Source organism: Physeter macrocephalus, chromosome 5 (genome assembly GCF_002837175.3).
Source record: "Physeter macrocephalus isolate SW-GA chromosome 5, ASM283717v5, whole genome shotgun sequence".
NCBI lineage: Eukaryota > Metazoa > Chordata > Mammalia > Artiodactyla > Physeteridae > Physeter > Physeter macrocephalus.
In genome coordinates, this window is record NC_041218.1 from 101,896,722 (window position 1) to 101,916,730 (window position 20,009).

The following is a 20,009-nucleotide window of genomic DNA, read 5'->3' on the forward strand; positions in this document are numbered from 1 at the left end:
CGGCCATGGCTCACGGGCCCAGCCGCTCTGCGGCATGTGGGATCCTCCCGGACCGGGGCACGAACCCGCGTCCCCTGCATCGGCAGGCGGACTCTCAACCACTGCGCCACCAGGGAAGCGCTAGACGTATCTTCTTAAATTAAACTGCTGTGTGTGGGAGATGCAAGACTCCATCCCAGGGTGGTTGTGACAGTCTGCCTCTCACAGATGCCATCGTGCGTGAAGTGGGTCTGCTGCTGGATTGGGAGCCCGGCAGAGTCTCTGCGGGTGTAGACGGGGCCTGGCAGGGTCAGTGGTTGGCTCCTGCAGAAGTCTCTGTGGCCCTGGACAGGCCCCTTTCCTGGCCCTCAATTCGGTGACCTTTACAATTTGCGTGTTGAGTAGTTAATGTCTAGGATTTCTTCCTTTTGTCAGTGAGCTATACAGATGCCGTAAAACACTCGGACAGTATAGCAGTTTCCTCTCCCTATAGTTTAGACGTATGTCATAAACATTTGCACGTTGAGGCCGTGTGTGTGCGCTGCCTGGAGACATCATGTGTCTTCTCTCGGTAACCACGCACGAGCTGTGTGAGGTCTCGGCGAAGAGGGCCTTCCTTTGGTTCATATCTGGAGAAGCAGCAGGGCATGGTGAGGGGAGCATGGACCCTGGAGACAGGCTGCCAGGGTTCCTGCCCTGCGCCCTGTGCTTGAGTTTTCTTTTAGAGTCGGTGTGAGTGACAGACTAAATGCACGAGGAACACAAAGACATTGATTGGCTCAGGGAAGCGTCCAGTAGTGTTAGTGACGACGGCCGTGATGACGTTGTTATTCCTGTTGCTTATGGTGACATTGGTGAGGGTGGTGATGGTGGAGAAGAGTTAGGTGTGTCTTCTGTGACTCGGGCTTAGTATTTTCCCTGTTTTTTTCTAGCTCGTTCTTGACCTTCAAGTCCCTTATTTTCACATTTTAACCTGTTTTGCCACAAGCTTTTTATGTGGTTAACTTAGAAGAAAAAATTTAATTTTTAAGAAGCTGTCGTTTGCACAGAGAGGCCCCCTTACCCCTACTTCTCAAACTGTAGCTACAGGGAAAGCCGCAGCTGACCGGTGAGTGATGGGTTAAGTGTCTGGTGCGGTTTGCCTTTTGCTGCTGAGAACCCCACTGAAGCGGCTCCTGCTCTGCCCTCCCCCGCCAGCCAGGGCTTTGAACAGGTGACCTGTTCTCACTGCTCCGCCGAGATCCCTCGGGTGGCTTCAGTGGCCCCGTTTCCACTGGCAGACCTGCTCCAAACCCACACCTGAGGGCACTGGCGTGGTGGATCCTGGCGTCCGAGTCCTCAGCGGGTGACTCCCTTCCTGGTTGTCCAGAATTGCGAGTTCTGCGCGATTTGGCCCCACGGGGGAGATGCATCCAGAGTGGATGCGGGGTCAGACCAAGCCTGGATCTAATAATGGAATAGGAGAGAACAGACTGGAATGGAAAAAAAAATCAAGAAATGCTTCTCAAGAGAGACAACCTTAGGGAGGAGCCCGAAGGAAATGAAGGTTGAGAAAAGGAGCAAAAGAGAGGCCAGAGGGGAGATGGCGTGGAGGGGGGTTTGTAAGGAATATTTGATAGTGACTTTTTCCCTTCGGTTAACGGAACACATATTAAGCACCTGCTAGAATACGAAGATGAGAAAGCTGTGACCTGTGAGCGGGGAGCTCCGAGGCTGAGGGGGGAGTCCTGTCTGTCAGGCCATCACTGTCGACAATATCCTAAGGGCTAAATAGGCAGAGCTTAGGACTGGATGGGCAGATCGGTAAGTGTAGATAGTCAGCGCTGGCTGCGTGCCAGGTGCTGAATTAGAACCGCAGGTCACGGTGGCAGTTATGACCGACAAGGCAAGGAAAAGGAGCGTGTGGCCAAGCCGTGAATGTGGCGTCGGGCCCCCTGCCCTCTGCCCTGGGTGTCCGGTCCCCCGTCACATGTAGCTGGTGATTGTGGACGCAGATAAGCTGGCGAGCTTGAGGGCTGAGAAGCAGAGGTGACGCCCAGGGCTCGTCTCTCTCTTGGTCAATATGTGTAGAGCATTGTACGACAAGCCTGTAAGCCAGTGGCCTGGATTCCCAAGGCTCCTGGAGACGTCGGGAGAATAGCAGTGCCAAGACGACGGGCAACAATGTGGGGCGTTTCAGAGCCAGACGCTCTGGGCAGCTGCTGCTGTGGGAGCGGATTCCTCCCCATGACTCTGGAAGCCCCTGTTTGACCAGGGAGCCGAGTGTGGAATGCAGACCCCAGACTTGTGGAGGTGAGGATTCGTGTGTCATTAATTGCAGGAAACTCATGAGAAATGCACTGGCAACATACCCCCTCCCAGGCTGGAGAAAGGCTCCTGATGGGAAGTGCTGAGGGAGCGTTCGGGAGCCTACGCTGGACCTTGGCCTTGAGCTCAACCCACTCTTGCACGTGACTGCCTCTCTGCTTTTCATTTTTGCAAGTCAATGGATGAAAAACGGTGTCTCGCTTTATTACGTTTTTCATTCCTCTGGTTGTCACTGAGGCTAAGCATCTAGAGAAATACAGAAAAGATGTCTGTCATGTTTATTCAGTAAACTAGCCTCTGAAATCCTTGGCTCACTTAAAAATGTAGATTATTTTTCTTCTTGATTTCTAAGAATCATTATATTATAATATTAATCTTTCTATCATTAAATTAGGTAGGACTTTTGCCGATTTTTGATGGATTTTGCCCTTCAGAAATGTCACTTCCTTACCATCAACTTACGTATTGCAGACGTCGCGAGCAGTCGCTTGCCTAATTTTGTTCGTGGAGTGTTTGTCACGTGAAAGTTTTAAGGTTCCGCTTATTCAAATCTATCCATCATTTCATTTAATTTCAGTTTTTGTTCCTGTTTAAGAATGCCTTCCCTTCTCTGTGGTCATAATGATGTTCTTCAGGACTTTATTCTAATAGTCATTTCTGCTTTTCCAGTTCTCCTCCAGTTTCACAATTTCATGGTTGATTCATCTGGAATTCATGTTATTTAGGTTATTTTTCATGAATGAGCTGGTTTTCCCTGCATGATTTATTGTGTAGCTCATCCTTTTGTAACTGAGTATGACGATGTCTTTCCCCTATGCCGCGTTCTCACATGTGGACCAGCCCATTGCACATGTCTGTTTTTACAGAGTTTGTATATAGTTTTATATCTTTTCACCTTGCCTGTTATAAGCATTGTCACATATTAGCTTTTTAGAAGTTATGATTTTTCAATAGTACTCAATGTTTTATTTGTGGATATAAATTTTCTTCTTTATTGCTTCAGTAACTTCTTTTTTCATGGCAGAAATGAATCTTTGATATCCCTTTGTTCTACTCCTCATTACGTACAATGAGAAGAGTGGTATTGTTTTCCATATATATATATATATATATATATATATATATATATATATATGGTGCATGTTTTGTGTGACTTAAGAGGCTGGATCTTCCTAGCTGTTTCTGCATTCGGTGTATTTCACCGTGGTATCAGTTAAAGTTCTTCAGCAAGAAAGAACCAATAGGATGTATATGGAGAAAGACATTTACTGTAAGGAATTGGTCCACACAGTATGGAGGCTAAGTCCCACCTGTAGTTGGCAAGCTGTGACCCAGGAGAGCCAATGTGTAGTTCCTTTCTGAGTCCTAGTCCCAGAACAGGAGGAGACCGATGTGCCAGCTTGAAGACAGTCAGGTAGGGAGAGAGAATTCTTTCTTACTCCACCTTTTATTCTGTTCAGGCCCTCAGGTGGACTGGATGGGGCCCCCACCACATTGGGAAGGACAATCAGCTTCACTCAGTCTGCACTTCCAAATATTTTTCTTACCCAGGAACACCCTCCCAGACACACCCAGAATAATGTTTAAGCAAATATCTGGGCGTCCTGTGGCTTAGTGAAGTTGACACATAAAATTATCCATCAAAAAACACGTTGTTTTGGTTGAAGTATTTGAAGAAAATCCAGCTCTATACAGATACGTATTTGGAAAAGAAAGCATATTCTTTTGCGATATTACACCAAAAATCAGATGATAGTGTCTTAAAGTTTAGTTTCCAAAGAAGACATATCAGTGGCCAATAGGTACATGCAGAGCTGCTCAACATCACTAATCCTGAGGGAAATGCAAATCAAAACCACAATGAGATAACACCTCACACCTGTCAGAATGGCTGTCATCAGAAAGACAAGAGAAAACGGGCTTTGGCGAGGATGGAGAGAAAATGGAAGTCTCATACACTGGTGGTGGGAATATAAATTGGTTCAGCCACTGTGGAAAACAGTATGGAGGTTCCTCAAAAAGTGAAAAATAGAATTACCATATGATCCAGCAATTCCACTCCTGGGTATATATCCAAAGGAAACAAAATCAGTATCTTGAAGAGGTGTCTACACTCCCATGTTGATTGCAGCATTATTTACGATAGCCAAGACATGGAAACAACCTAAGTGTCCATCAGTGCATGACTGGATAATGAAAATGTGGTGTGTGTGTGTGTGTGTGTGTGTGTGTGTGTGTATAATGAAATATTCAGGTATAAAAAAGAAGGTAATCCTGCCATTTGCCATCATGGATGGGCCTAGAGGGCATTATGCTAAGTGAGATAAGTCAAACAGAGAAAGAGAAATACTGTATGGTATCATTTATATGTGGAATCTGAAAAAAAAGAAAACTCATAGAAACAGAGAGCAGGAGAGCCGTTGCCAGGGGCTGGGGGCTGGAGAAATGGAGAGATGTTGGTCGAAGGGTACGAACTTTCAGTTATAAGACGAATTCGTTCTGGGGATGTAATGTACAGTGTGGTACCCGGAGTTAACACTACTGTTTTGTGTACTCGCAAGTTGCTGAGAGTGTAGATCTTAAGTGTTCTCACCACACACACAAAATGGTAACTATGTGAGGTGATGCATGTGTTAGTTGACTTGATTGTGGTAAATGTTTCACAGTGTGTATGTATATCAAATCATCATATTGTACACTTTAAATACATGCAACTTTGTTTGTCAATTATACCTCAGTAAAGCTGAAAAAATACCAACAAAGTACGAGCTGTCAGTTGTTGGCTCCTGAGAAAAGGGGTAGATGAGAAGCTGATGGTCAAAGTAAACGTGTACATTTTGTCTTTTCATGTACATTTTGGCCTCTGCAGTTAGGGGGGGTGCATTCTGTTGGGGAAGTTCTGGTGCCTTCCGGGGCCTTCCTTCATCCTGGGGGCTGTGCTGCACAGAGGGGCAGTCAGGTAAAGAGGCTCCCGCCCTGTGTGGTCCTGCCGGACACTGGCTTCTGAAAGCGGACCCGGAACAGAGAAGGGTCGTACGCCGTAGTCCAGGGAATGACACCCCAGGTCTCATCCATGAGCTCCAGGCTCCCATCAGGAATTAAGAAGATCTGTAGTGCCTTTGTGGGATATGGTGACATTTGGTGGTGGCTGTGGGATGAGAGCTGTGATCAGACTGTCCATGGTGGGCGCTCAGTCTGTTAGCCCCTGTCCCTCCTGTCATGTCACTGTTCCAAGAAGCTGGCGGTACACAGCAGACGACACCTTCCCTGGATGAGCTTGGCCTGGTCAGGAGAGATGGACGCACAGAGACTACTTTGGACGCACGATGGGATGGGTGCTGGAGGGAGAAATGTGGCCGGGGCTCCCGCGACCCTGTCAGGCACTTAGCCTTGCCTGGCGGGACAGGGTGGAGGGAGGGAGGGCTTCCTGGAGGAGGAGGCGGCACTCGCACTCAGTCTGAGGAGGGTGTGGACGAGGTGCTGGAGCCGGGGAGGCTGGGAGTGCTGGACGCCGCATCTGTGCTGAGGAGCTGCCCTTGCTACTGAGGGCAACAGGATTGGAAACCGGGTCTGGACGCTGTTCCCGTCAGTGTTTATAATATGTTGGAAAGGCAGGGTGCCTTTCCAGGGTGAAAAGTGGGGGCAGAGACGGGCTGGAATGCCAGCCTGCATAGGCCCTGCTGGGCCCTGGCACTTGCCCAGTTTCTCCCTGACGGTGGCCCCGAGGATTGAAGGCAAGGAACACGCGGGAAGCATCTCGCTTGGGGTCACCCACAGCTCCCACAGGCTGAGGGTGAATTGCTACTCCGAGGAAAACCTGAGGGACCATCCACGCTGCTGGCATTTGGGTGGAAGGTTCATAATACCGTGGGGTCACCTGATTACATCCCAGGAACAGTGGGTTCACCTCTCAGGACCCCCGCCTTAGCGCTCGGGCGGTTTATGCAATTCACTATGATCCGTTAACCTTTGTGAATGTGACGCTTTGCCCTGTAACGGCCTGAGGCTCTCTCGTGGCCCGGTGGGCCGTCCGCCATGAATGTGTCACACGGCTGTCATCATGCTTTCCCCCGACCACAGCCCTTGTGGGGGTGCATTGGTTTGTCGACCTGCTGCCGCATAAGCAGTTACCCCCGAAGTTGGTGACTTACCGTGACAGTAGGTCCTCTTCTCACTGCTTCTGTGGGTCAGGAATTTGGGAGTCACGTGGGCCGGCAGTGCTGGCTCAGCGTCCCTTAAGAGGCTGCCTCATCCGAAAGCTCTCCTGAGGCTGGAGGACCTGCTTCCCAGGTGGCGCCCTCGCACGCACGCACGCGCACCACGGCTGGCAGGGTGGGGCTGCCTGCTGGCGGGAGGTCTCAGTTCCTGCAGGTGGGCCTCCCCCCCAGGACTTGCCTCGATGCCTCACAGCGTGGGCCAGGCTCCCCTCAGAGGGCGGATCCAGGAGACCAGGGCGGAGGTCACTCGCCACGCCCCGCGCCGTCCTGCCTCGGCGCACGCCGTGAGGGGATGGCGTGGGGTCACAGGTGCCAGGAGGATCCCCGAGGCCACCTCCCGGCTGACTGCCGCGGGAGGTTGGGCCCCTGTCCCGCCTGCCCCATCCAGCGTGTGTGGACAGAGCTTCCTCTGGGGCAGGGGAGGTCTTCACCTGCATTTCGGCTAATTTTCACTTTCCCAAAGGCCAAAGGGCCCCTCAACTGCCTTCCTCTCTATCTCAGTCCTTCCGGCTGGCCTCTGGCCCCTGGCTGTCCTCTGTCTGAGATTTTAATCCGGTGTGAAAGCCTCTTTTATTCCCATGGCCAGCTTATCTCAATTAGAAAATCACTCATCGCCTTTGCGGGGGGGTTGGGGGGGACCCGTTAGAAAATGTAGAATAAATATTTGTTTTTGTGAATAATTTCACAAACCTCAGATTTGTGAAACTTCACAAACTCTCTCAAACAGAGAGAGTTCAAAAAATAGATCTTGCAAAGGTAATAACTCTGGCTCTTCCCTGCTGGAGTTCCCGGGGCCACCCCCCAGCCACGGGCTGTCCTACCCCCTTACTTGGTTAGTACCGTCCTTCGGGCCCAGGTGGACTACACACTCGGGCGCTGTGTCCTCAGCTCATAGACAGGAGGGGGGTGGATACGGGGGGCGGTTGGGGAAACGTCTGGGCCTCAGAGCGCTAACCAGGCTTGGGGGCCCGTCTTCTGGCCGCCAAGGCCTCACTCTTCCAGGACCCCGCGCTTCTGTACGCTGACACGGTGCTTTGCAGTTTCTAAGCAGCGTCCCGTGAACGATTCCATCTTGGCATGACGATAACCCTGGGAGAGGAAAGGGGCCCAGAGAGGTCACTGGTCCTGCCTAGAGCAGCCCAGCTGGACAGGGCCGGGAAGCCCCCAGGTCCCGTGCCCCTAAGCCCAGGTCCCCGTCCCCCATCTCACAGCTGCCGCACGGGTTCACCAGACGGATGTCCGCTTGGAGCCCACGTGGGCGCTTGCACCGGGCTTACTTGGTGCGGTTGCTTCATTCTGTGCTGTCTCCCTGTCCTGCGGCCTCTGCCTGGAAGCATCGACAGGCAGGCTCCCGTGCCCCGAGCCACCGTGGTGTGGGTGAAGCCTTTCATGTCCTGTCAGCACAGCTGCAGCCTCTGGACGGCGGGCCTGTGAAATCCACATTGGTTCCGGCTCTGTCTGCATTGTTAGGGCCTCCGAACCGACACATGCCTCTCTCAGTCCGCACCATGGCCTGGGTTGAAGGGTCCCCTGCAGGAATTTAGACGTGGATTTGTCCCGACAGTCCGTTCTTAAGTTGTCCAGAAGCGGAAGGAGCGTGGAATCCAATGTCCCATTTCTGACTAATTTAAAGGCGCCAGTCCTGAGTCTTCTGGGCATTTTCAAGTTTCTCTCCTTTCTCCGGGGAGAAGCTGTAATTTCCAGCCAAACACTGTTGCCTTCTATTGTTCAGGCTCACCACCACCTTTCTCCTTCAAGGCCCTGATTTGGCCGCCTGAACCCCTGGAAAAGCCAGTGTGTTTGTAACTGCTCCCCAGAGCCCCCACCTGCACCACCTGGGCCGTTGCTGACACTGCAGAGGGTGGCTGGGTTCTTGGACACCATGGCCATCCGTCCCACACTCGGTTGAACTCGGCGTCGTGTCTAAGTGAAAAACCTCCCTCAGTCCGGACGTTCTCAAGGATTGAGAATTTGGAGATGTAGAAGGTATTGAGAGACTGCTGAACACACACACACACACACGCATTCTTTCTCCTTCTCTTGCAGCCTGCAAGTATTCCTGCCACAAGAAATGTGAAGCCAAGGTAAGCGTTGCATTGCTCTCCCATGGGGCTTCTGGAGCCGAATTGGCCCGCGTTGAATGATGTGCACGGGAGGGGACCGCTTTGGACCGTGGCCACAGAAACGGAACGCTTAAGAAACGGCTGCTAGATGCTTTTCGATAGGGTGTATAGTTTTCATCTGAAGAATAAACTGAGGAGCTATGAAATCCATGTTTTTAATTATAGAAAAATAGCTCTTAAGAATTTGGTTTCAGATAAGAATTCGGTAATTTTGTCCTGGCCATCTCACAGCCCTTTCTCCACAACAAATGGTCCCTTCTTTCCAATCACATCGACGTGCTGCTTTTTTTAATGGCAGAGAGGGGGTGGGGATAGGGTCGAGGGCACATGCCTGGCCTTGAGAATTTTTCTGGCTTCTTTTTCGAGGGTAGTTCACAGATGGGCTGGGGTTTTCAGGCTGTCGCGGACGTCTGGAGACCCTGAATCACGGGGTCCTGCATTCCCTGCTAGGGTTCAGTTGCTGGGTGGCCCTACAAAGTGCTTGGGGCCTGGGTGTGCTGGGTTGGGTGTAAGGCTTTGATTCGTGGGGAACGAAGAGGCCTGGAAATGGCATATGGAAGCTGCAGGCACCCCTAGACGGGGCCCTGGTTTTCTACGCAGGTCCAGGTGTCTGCACCTCTCGTGCTTTCCAGCTATGATGTTACCTTCAGTGGAGCCGGGGCCCACGCGTCGCTCCTTGCTGACTGGCCGGTCCCACCTTTGTGGGGCCCCCTCAGATGCCCTGCAGGCTGCCCCTGGTGGGTGGAGGTCCAGGGAGATGGGGTTTTAGAGAGTCCTGGGATTTTGTTGCTGCTCTGGACCCCACGGGTCAGCCTTTCCGGAGAATTTTCGACTGGTCCTTGGGCTCTGAGCGGAAGGAGCGTGGGCTCGACGTGGGCTTCGTGGAACTGTGGGCTGGCTTCACGTGCCTGCGCTCTCCCTGGGAGGACCAGGATCCTGGCTTCCTCCACTGTCCCCACGATCCACACAGGCACGCACATGCAGTCACACACATGCACACACTTCACGTTCATACAGGCACTCACACACAGTCCACACTCACACGTGCCCACATACGTGCACACACACACACACACACACTTCACACATGCACGCAGTTTACCCGCACGGGCACATGCACACACAGATGCACACACACAAAGCTAGAGAAATTACAGGTGGGTCTAGCCCTGCTTTTTTTTTTTCAAGAAAGAGATTAAATGACTTTTCTTATTAAACTTCTCATCGTGGAGCGTTTGGGACACATGCAGAAGTGGCGAGGCTAGGATGGAGCTCTGTGCTGCACTGTTGTCCAGCCCCCAAGTTGGCAGCCCCCTCGCCCCCGTCTCTTCCGAGGTGTCACATGATGTGTGTTTCAGTCGTTTCAAGATCAGGCCCCGCGGTGGAGCTTTGGGACATTTCTGCTGTCACGTGCGGTCTCACTGTGGAGAAGGCTTCCCCTTTCTGACCAAGACCAGGCATTCTTGCTCCCACTTACCCCTGGGCAGGACTGATTTCTGACCTTGGTTATTTTAGGTCTGCTTTGCCCAGAAACGTGCTTGTCTTTCCAGTGTGCTGTGTACTGTAAACCTCAGTGGCTGTGTCAGAGCAGAGGTTCCTGCGTGCAGTGGAAGATGCCACCTTGGGGAATATTTCAGATTTCCCAGAGGGTTCCCCGCCCCCCCGTCTGCCTCCTGAGGGTTTGGATGCGCCCCCAGCGCCCGAGGGTCCCCGTTGCAGCAAGCCTTGTCCTGCAGAGCTTGTTCCTCATCACCCCGGTGGGGCGGACAGTGGGGAGAGCCGCTGCCAGAGCCCTGCCTGGCCCGTGTCATGCCGCATGTGTGAGTGCATCGCGTGCCTGGGCCTCCTCCCATGACACTCTGCCTGGCCCGGCCACTCTTGACCCGCAGCTGCAGACTCAGCCCTGCTGCCCTTGGCACTGTTTCTCAAAGGGGGCCCGGTGCCAGCTACTTAGGGGATTGAATTCTTTGGTTCAAAGAATATTCCAAAAGTCTTAACTATCACTGATTATGGCATTTCTAGCCACAGTAATTGGCAGTTTGCTAGGGATAGATAAGCTTTTATTCTTATTAGATCATGGTAGAGGGGGAAATGTATCCGTAGTCATTTTTTTTGGATAACGCAGCTTTGAATGGCAGGAGAGAATGCCACTAGCAATAACAAAGACTCTTCTTATTCCAAAACTATAATGCCCTTGCTGCTGAGCAGACGAGGGCCATAAATTCTCAGCCGCCCCTGGAGATAAGCACGGGGCTGGGGGTAGGGCAGCTCAGTCTCCCAGGAGCTGAGACGCAGCTCCCCCAGATGGCTGGGTCCTTGATCACCACACGTCTGTGCCTAACTGCGCGTGCCCGGATTTCTTTGAGACTGAGAAAGCTTATGTGAAGCTTTGGTCAAAAACACAGGCTTTGGTCTAACGTCTGGCCCGTCCATCCACTTACTGACCTGGGGATGGTATGGGCTGTGGGTCCCCTCTGCGCTGGGAACCCTGGAGGAGAGGGCACAGCACGATCCCCGGAGCATGTTCGTGTGCGTTTAACCCCGCTGGCATTGTCGTCGCCCTGCTGCTGCCAGGGCCACCACCAGAGGCTCCCAGCCAGGCCCGGGATGTCCTCTTGGTAGAGCAGGAGATGTGGAAGGAGAGAGCCATCCTGCAGAAAAGGAGCTGAGCCACGGACTGGGGGCTCAGGCAGGGAAACGGAGCCTTGAGCTATAGGACCGAGGTCACCTTCTTCCTGGCCGTCGGGTAGTATGCCCCCCCAGGTGAGACCATGCGGTCCCAGGGTACACGGAGGCAGAGACCTGGGCTTTCATCCTCCTTGTCTCCTGGAGCAAGCCCGGTTCCCCGGAGCCTCAGTTTCTTCATTCCTAAAATGGGTGAATAATAACTTCTGCAATCCACCTGAAACAGCTTGCTTTTAGCTGTTAATTGTGGTAGTAGTAATTATTTAAATGTTAAGGAAGCAGGATAATTTACGTATAATCTCTGGCAAGTTTGGAATTCTAAGTATCTTGCCCCCGGGGAGGCTGTGCTTGTTCACGGGTGCCACATGAGCTGTTTGGAGAGAGTGACTTGGTTTTCTTTCCTGGCCCCTGGTCGACTTCCTGGCAAGAGAAAAAAAGGAAGTAGGAGAAAGAAAGCTGTTTCAGGAAGGCAGAGGATGGTGAGGAGACGCTTGGGGGATGGGGCTGCGGCAGAGGGGGTGTTTCTTGAGCTTTGGTGAGCTGGCGAGAGCACCGTGCCTCCAACAGGTTTCTGCAAATGTGAGGCCCCGCGGAGGGGCTGGGCCGGCAGAACTGGAGCTCACACGTGGGGTGGAGCAGCCCCCTCGGCCCTGAGCTGCCTGCCGCCGCTCAGAGACTGTCCTTGGACCCCCTGTGTCTCGTCCCTGGCCTGCACGGCACACAGCCCGGGGCCAGCTGTCCTCTCCTCTTTCTGAGCCTGCCTTGACGGGCGCCTCGTTGGAGATAAAGACCAGGACTGAAGGTGCTGCCACTTGGTTTCCGGACAGAAGAGGATTCCCGGGCTCGGCTGGCTTCTCGTCCGTCCTCTCTGTGGCCGCCATGCTGTAGCTCCGCTGCCCACTTCCACCTCCCACAGAAGCAGACCTCTGTGCCATGGGCCTGCTGGTCCTCTCTCTGAAGAGAGACCATGTGAGGCAGATGTGGCTCTGGGGGACCCCAGGACCCCTGGGGCCTCTCCTACCTTGGGACCCCTGCAGGATCTGCTGTCGTCACCTCCTCTGCCATGCTGGCTCCGGCCCAGCGACCCCAGGTTCTGGCTGCGGCTGATGCAGGAGCCTCAGTGACCTTATCAGACAGGCTGGCTTCAGACGGCATCTCTGTGCCACGGGAAAGACGAGGGCCAGAGCCTGTGACTTCCTCGGAGACCACCCTAGACGTCTCTCCTGGGTGTCAACAGGCGCCCACTGGCTTCATTCGTGAGCTTTAACCATTACCTTACGTGTCTGGTCATTAACCTTTGTCTTCAGACAGCTCTCTTCTCCGAATAACAAGGGCAACAGCTTCCCTTTCAGGGCCTGCTGTCCCAGGCTTTGTCGGCCAGCCCCTCCCTTCACTGGATGAGCAAACAGAGACCCCGGTGGTGAAATGACTTACCCGCTGTCACCTGGCATCCAGGTGCCAGCGTTCAAGGGTGTTGGGCTTCCAAGTTCAGGCTTTTGCTGCCCCATGTATTTTCGCTCTTCACGGATCAGCCATGGAGCGGATGTGGGCCTGTGCACCTGGTGCGGCTGCTCTGATGCCTCCAGAACCCCCCTTGGGAACTCCAGCCCGGTGGCCAGCTTCCCTGAAACACCCACACGTAGGTGTGGGCAAGGCTCCCCCTCGGCTCGGGGGTCGAGTCCTTCCCTGTCCCGTGTCTCCTTTCTCTGCCGTGAAGGGTGCCCTGAGGATCCATGCCCCCTGCCTGCCCCCTCCCACACGGCTTTGCTCCCCTCACATCCGTGGCATCTTCTGAGACCCCAGCCCTCCCCGGAGACACGGGCAGGAGCAGCTCCTGTCGGCCGTGCGGGGCCTGCGCTGAGTGGTGTGCGTGGGCGCGTCCGACGGCCTTGCTGCTGGAGCTTGCGGCGTCCCTGCACAGCGGAGGTGGAGAAGCCAGCCTGCCCGCGCGCTGAGCCCCCCAGCCCCGGGGGGCCCGGCACTGCCCCGTCTTCATGTCCAAGTCCTACTGTGCCTCGAGGCCCCGAGGCCCTTGCTCCCCAGAAGCCCACCAGCCAGCCCCCACCTGGGCGAGGCGCCCCACCCTTCCCGGCTCCAGGGCCGCCTTCTCCCTGCCTGCTCGGTGCCTTTGGAGGCATTTGGGGAGGGAATGGGGGGGGGGGTCTGCCTTTACCTCCCCACAGGATGTTGGTGATGACCTTTCCTTCCTGGGACACAAATCGTTCCCCGGGAACAAATGACCCGAATTAGTAAAAAGCAAAGAGTGAGAGTGTTTCCGTGACACTCCTGGTCGGTCGGGCACAGAGCCCCGTGAGGGTCTGCGTGTTCATCACCCCAGGCCTCCACAGGCGCAGGCAGCCTGAGAGTCTCATCTGAAGCACGATGGCTGATTGTGATCCAGCGGGGTGGCTTGGGGGTGACGTGAGGTCAGAGAGCTAAATGTCTAGCCCGTGGGTGGCTTCTGACCTCTGCTCAGGAGGAGGAGAAATCAGCTACGGTACTGAGGGGTGATCGATAACGTGCTGAGCCCTTGCTTTCCTATCTTTGATCGTCGCAGCCTCCCTCGGAGGGCATCGTGTCCTCGCCCCAGCCTTCCAGGTGACCCTGGGACTTGAAAGAGTCACACCCGCCCGCCCGGGGAGAGGACCTGAGAGCCGTGTCCCACCCCGGCCCGAGCTGCAAACCCTGGCCCGGGCCTCTCTGCCCTCTCAGTGCATGTTCACGCTTCTTTTCCCTCCTCTCTCCCCTTGCCCTAAGGGAAGAGGAGGTTAATTTTCAAACTGCCCAGTTCAACAAACGCTTCCTGATTTGCTGTCGGTCAGGCCCTGGGCTGGGTGCCCCGGTGTAGCTTGCTGGACCACAGGTCCATTTCGGCCTGCCGCTCGTCCAGGAGCACCCAGGGAGGCCAGTCCTGGTAGAGGGTTCCGTTTACCCACCTGTGGTAGACACGTGTGTGCCTGTGGTTTGATGCTTGGCTGTTGATTTTCGTTGGATTGTTTTGTATTAATAGTAAAATAATAAAATCGAGGGGAAGGTACAAGGAATTTACACGCTCTCACAGCCCCTTTTACCATCAACCTCCACACGGGTGTGGTGCGTTTGTTACAACCGATGAGCCCGTATCCAGGCGTTATTATTAACCAAAGTCCATTGTTTACGTTAGGGTTCACTCTTGGCGTTGTTCAGTCTATGGATTTGAACAAATGTGTAATGACACGTATCCATCGTTACAGTATCATGTAGAATAGTTTCAATGCCCTAAAAATCCTCCGTGCTCTACCTATGCATCTCTCCTCCCCCGTAACCCCAGGCAACTGCTGATCTTTTTACGGTCTCCGGTCTCCGTAGTTATGCCTTTTCCAGGATGTTATTTACTTGGAAGCATACAGTGTGTAGCCTTTTCAGACTGGCTTCTTTCACTTAGTGATATACATTTAAGTTTCCTTCATGTCTTTTCATGGCCTGATAGCTTGATGCTTTTTAGTGCTGAGTAACATTCCATTGTCTGGATGTACCACGGTTTATTTATCCATTCAACCATTGAAGGACATCTTGGTTGCTTCCGTGTCTTGTTTGTTATTTTTGCCAGTTGTCACTGGGGTCAGAAGAGCCGTTAAGCCCTGGCAAGTTCTGCACTTCTTCTGGGCGTTATTGTTTCTTTTCCCGTTAAGATCCCTTTCCTGATAGGCTGTCCTCACTGATCTTTTTTTGACTCATTACAACTAGGAGATAAGTCACCTTACGCATCTCACGCTGCTAAAGGTACATTCACGGCTGTGGTTCTTGTCCCACTGGAAATGGTTACTCTGAGGCCAGAGTTTGGGGAATGGCCCCCATGTACCAGTTCCTACCAGGGGGTTCTGGGTCTGCTTTTCAGTCAGCAAGCCATATGCAGCTGCTCTAGGAAAGTGCTATTTTATATAAACGTGGCAGTTTTCTTTGTATGGGACTTAATGTTTTTAAATCCCAGATAATCTGGGCCTGAACAGGGGCGTTGATGGTGGGGTCTTTGGGCTTGAAGGTGGCCGGCAGGACGGAGCCACTGTGACGTGGAGAAGCTCATCCCCTGAGCAACACTGCTCCAGGTGTTTCTGGAGCTTCCTTCCTTTCTTTCGGCACTTCTCTGTGCAGGGACCTTACCAGACCCTGACGGGCAGCACTGGATAGGCCGGCAGGCGCTGTGTTCATTTTACACGGGAGTAAACAAACAGAGGCCGCTGAAGCTGGTGGTGGCGTGTAGCCAGGTGACAGGACCGAGTGGCTGTGTGGTTGACGGTCTCACTCCATCGCGACTGATTTGCTCTCTGGAGCAGCCTACGTTTAAGCCATATTTATGTAGGATTCACTAGCCCTTTCCCAAAAAAGCCCAGAAGGGAATTGCAATCTTCTTCTGAAATTTATTTATTTTAACTAAATCATATAATGTAAAAATAGGCCCTTCTGTGTTCTCTGAATCGTCACTTTTCATTCCACATCGTGGAGCGGCTAACAAGGCAGCCTCCACGCATACTTAACTGCACGCACCTGCTGCACATTTGACCTTTTGGCTAGTTACCGAATGGGCAGGGGTCCTCCATCCTGAGCGGGGCACGGGGAGGACAGCAGGAGGAACCCTGGGCTGCTCCGGGTCCAGATGCACTTTGTTATTGAGACTGGGACGTCTGGGGTGCCCTGGGAACCTACTTTTGAGCCACATCCTTCTCACTCCAGGCCGACTCCCCTGGAGCCAAGCCCGAGGTTGGGGGAGCCACTGGGGCCAGTTGTCACAAATTCTTGGTTGGCGACATCATCTGTGAGGGGAGGGGCGCCTGAGCCTAGGCATTGCTCAAGTTTCCCAGAATACCTTTTGCAATCCTGGGAACAGGTGTCTGTGTGACTTCATCAGTGGCGGGGCTCCGTGCTTTGTGGGAGGACCCTTGATGTTTGCTGAATCCTGCGATCGATCGTGTTGCTGGCACACTGTGCAGGGTGTCCCCTGCCTGCAGTCACACCTCTTCTCCGGGACCTGACTCAGATCCCAAAGGCAGTTGCAGCAGGGTTTTAGTTTTAATTAATGACACAACTACTGGAATATGTGTATAGTGTCGCAAGGTGACTTCTGAAGAGCTGCGGTCATTTAAGTGTGTATATTCGGGAAGGTTCCTTCAAAAACAGCGCTTCCAAAGAAAAGAAAGAAAGAAAGAAAAACAAGCAAAAGAAACCCCAGCGCTTCCTGCACCGTCATCTTCGGCCAGTGCATCTTGTGGTCCTTTCTAGAGAGACCACTTGGGTGAGGCCCCCGTGACAAATTAGCCATTGCCCTGCGTCCCCCTCGCCTGTAGGACTTAGGGGGACGGGAGGAACAACAGCGGTAATGTTTTGGAATATTTTTAGCACATTGATCCCAGTTAATTATTGGAGCCGCCTTGCAAAGGGGACTTAGTTACACAGGAGACGATCAGATGCAGCCAAGCAAGCGCGCTCACTGAGGCCGGAGACGGCGGCGGGGGGGGGGGGGGGGAGCAGGTGCCTGCCTGCAGGGCATCAGGAGGGTGGTGCCATCTGAGCCACGCAGCTGGGCTCTGATGACAGAGCAAGGGCACCCAGGACTGCAGGGCCCATCGATTCAAAGCAGACGTCACTCTTGTGATGAGAGTAACCAAGGTGTGTGTGTGTTTTTCCTGGGTCAGACAGCAGGGCGGGAGCCCGGCCGTGGAGGGTGCCTTGTGCAGCCTGGGACACCTCGCAGAGGAAGAGCTGTCCTGGGGCCAGGCTGCTGCGGGCACCTGTCACTCAAATGTAAACAAAATCAAGAAAGAGCACTCAGTGACTATTTCCAGTGTGAGTGACTGGATTTGCTGGTTCATGAAATTCTGTAATAGATGATTATTTCCCTGCACCTGCACTCTTTTTGGGAGAATAGAAGTAGAAAATGGAAATTTCCACACGTAGCTGTTGGAAGCAGCTCCAAAAGCCACGAGAGCCACAGGAGAAGGGGCCCTTGGACCTGGGTCTGTGTTCTGATGGCCCCGTGGCACCTCTGTGACCCTGGGTGTCTCCGTCTACAAATAGGGGTAAAGCAGCGTGTCCCGCCGGCCCTGGCCCGCACTCTGGAGGCTGCAGCGTGTGCTCCGTGCACTGGCAGACGGTCCTCGCGGCGCCCTCCTTCTGTGCCCATGCCCCCTGTTCTGGGGCCCAGCGTGCGGTCTCCAGAGGGGCGGGCTCCAGGAGGTTCCTGGAGGTTTTGGGGGTGCGCTCCAGCCCTGGCCGGCGGCGCGTCCCGCCCGGTAGAGGAGGTGCAAAAAGCCAGCTCTTGTTCTCCAAGGTCACCTCTCTGCTGCCCTCTCCCTCTGTTGTCCCCAAGTACTACGTTCAGGCTGGGAGAGGTGACCGAACCCTGCGCGACTTCATTGTCCCCTGTTCCCTGTGGGGAGGACACGCTGGCGGGCCTTGGGGACCTCTGCAGGCCTTGTGGTCAGGGCGCCGGCTTTGGACCCATTCCCACCGTACCTGTGGACACCCTGTGCCTCGAGGCAGTGCCATCGACCCGCTCCCTGCCTCTGAACATGTGTGTCTGTGGACAGCAGTGACACCTGGGTGAGGGCCCCCGAGGACAGAGGGCCAGCGCTGAGATCAGAACCCGAAATGTGGCTCGCCCACTTCTGGTTTTGACCAGTGTGTGTTTGGGGGTGTTTCACGGGGGTTTGTGTCTGCGTCTTTGAGCCTCTCATTTGAAATTGCTTACAGTTGTACCCGAAGGAGGACATTTCTAATCAAGTTGCTGGTTTTATTTTTGTGTAGCTACTTCTGGAGGATAGGTTTCATATTTTTAAAAAACCAGTTCTCCTTTTACATTTTTAGCAGCAGGATGGAAATAATCAACTAGACGTTTGAGTCCCCAGCTTCACGTTTTAATTTGTAAAGGTAAACTCCAGTTGCACCCTGTGCTTTTTCTCTAGTAAAGCTATTTATTTTGAGCAGGGATTCGGGAAGTGCCTGCCTCCCATTTTCCTTCAAGTACAGAAATAGCTCCTGGGATGCCCTCTGGTCACCTCTGGGTGCAGCCAGCACAGTTCATTTTTGTGTGTTTCTAGGCATTTTGACTCGGCTCTTCTCACGTGCCCTGTGTATCTCTGCACCTTTCAACTCCTGAGTCCCCCAGGAACTTCCGGAGCTGGCAGGCCTCCCTTCTGTTCTAACAGAACTGAGCACTGAGCTCTGGGCTGTCAGCCTCCCCTTTCCCTGCTCAGACCATCTTTCGGATAAATTCACAATCGCTTCTTTTTGGAGGGTAGGAGGTAGAATCTCTGAGTGCCTCGTACAGGCTATAAAGTTAGAAATTCTGATTCCAGAGTCTTTATCTAAAACCTTTTGTCCTTTTAGAGGCTTTCTCCTTTACTTTTTTTTTTTTAAAGCATTTTTTAAAAATATTAATTAATTAATTTCTTTTTGGCTGCGTTGGGTCTCCGTTGCTGCGCGCAGGCTTTCTCTAGTTGTGCCGAGCGGGGGCTACTCTTCATCGCGGCGCGCGGGCTTCTCATTGCGGTGGCTTCTGTTGTTGCGGAGCACGGGCTCTAGGTGTGTGGGCTTCAGTAGTTGCAGCACGTGGGCTCGCTAGTCGTGGCTCGCGGGCTCTAGAGCGCAGGCTCAGTAGTTGTGGCTCCCGGGCTTAGTTGCTCCGCGGCATGTGGGATCTTCCCGGACCAGGGCTCGAACCCGTGTCCCCTGCATCGGCAGGTGGATTCTTAACCACTGCGCCACCAGGGAAGCCCCTCCTTTACTTTTAATAAGTATTTTTTGGGGGAGTTGCCTGGCCGAAGGAGGCCCGTTGGAAGCTTAGCTGTGCCCAGCAAGGGCGGAGGGCCTGGTCCGGCGGACGAGGCAGCAGGAAGGGACTCGCGGGCATTTGAGGGAAGAACTGGCAGGTAGGAGTGGCGTCCTGCTTAGATGGGGGACAGGGTTGCCGGCAGTTCGTAGGCTTTCTGTTTGGGAGTCTGGGTGGAGAGTGACACCACTAGCAGGATTTTGTAAACGTGGGTGGAGATTTAGCTTCATCAGGGTGAACGCCTGTGGGTTTAGTGGGACGTATTTATGTGGACATTCAGAGTAAGCTCGCTGGCCCTATGCAGCCGGATGCTAAATTAAAAAATTTTTCTACTAAGATTTGAAGATAAGTTACGAGCTATTAAAATGTGTCATTTTTTTCCTTTTCTTGTCAGCCAAAGGGCAAGTGGCAAAAACCACACTATTCATTGTAGTATTCTTAGACACTTTCAACAAAATGTTTTGGGGGAAATTTCCTTGGTATCCCCTTTTGTGGCATGTACTATTTCCATCCTTTCAAACCTGTTGTTTCTGTTTGTGCCTTTTCTTCCTTTCCTCTTTGTGACAAGAAGGAGGGTGTTAAAAAGTCATGGGGGTGGTGTCGTTATCATTTCTAAGCTCTTCTCTTAAAAAAAGCAAAAGCACACACTGTATTTGTCCTGAATTTTTGGTGCAGCTCCTGGCTCCACCCACCTTGTACAACACAGAGTTGCTGTTATTTAGGCTGGTCTGGTTGACCTGTTCAAGCCTGGGGGGAGGGGGTCCTTATTCCAGTGTTGCTGTTTGCAAAGAAGTCCCGGCCATGCAGGTGTCCCTGTAAAGTGAGAGAGAAGGCAGGAGCTTGGTGCCTGGTGCTGGGGAGAGGGGGGAAGGGAGGAGCTTGCTGGGGGCAGAG

At 53.2% G+C, this 20,009-nt stretch overlaps 1 protein-coding gene across 10 annotated transcripts in view; it reads left to right on the plus strand.

Annotated features, from left to right (window-relative positions):
* Positions 1 to 20,009, plus strand: part of LOC102994922 (tensin-3) — an 88,727-nt gene that overhangs the window by 2,217 nt on the left and 66,501 nt on the right. For 4 of the 10 annotated variants that reach the window (XM_055085116.1, XM_055085117.1, XM_028490258.2 and 1 more), the window contains one exon: positions 8,550 to 8,587. The exons of 4 other annotated variants lie outside the window; for them this stretch is intronic. The gene's annotated coding sequence lies outside the window, so the exon portion shown is untranslated. Of the gene's footprint in view, positions 1 to 8,549; positions 8,588 to 16,187; positions 16,581 to 20,009 lie in introns of those variants that run through there. 2 more of the 10 variants (XM_028490257.2, XM_028490260.2) reach the window with 1 other exon arrangement.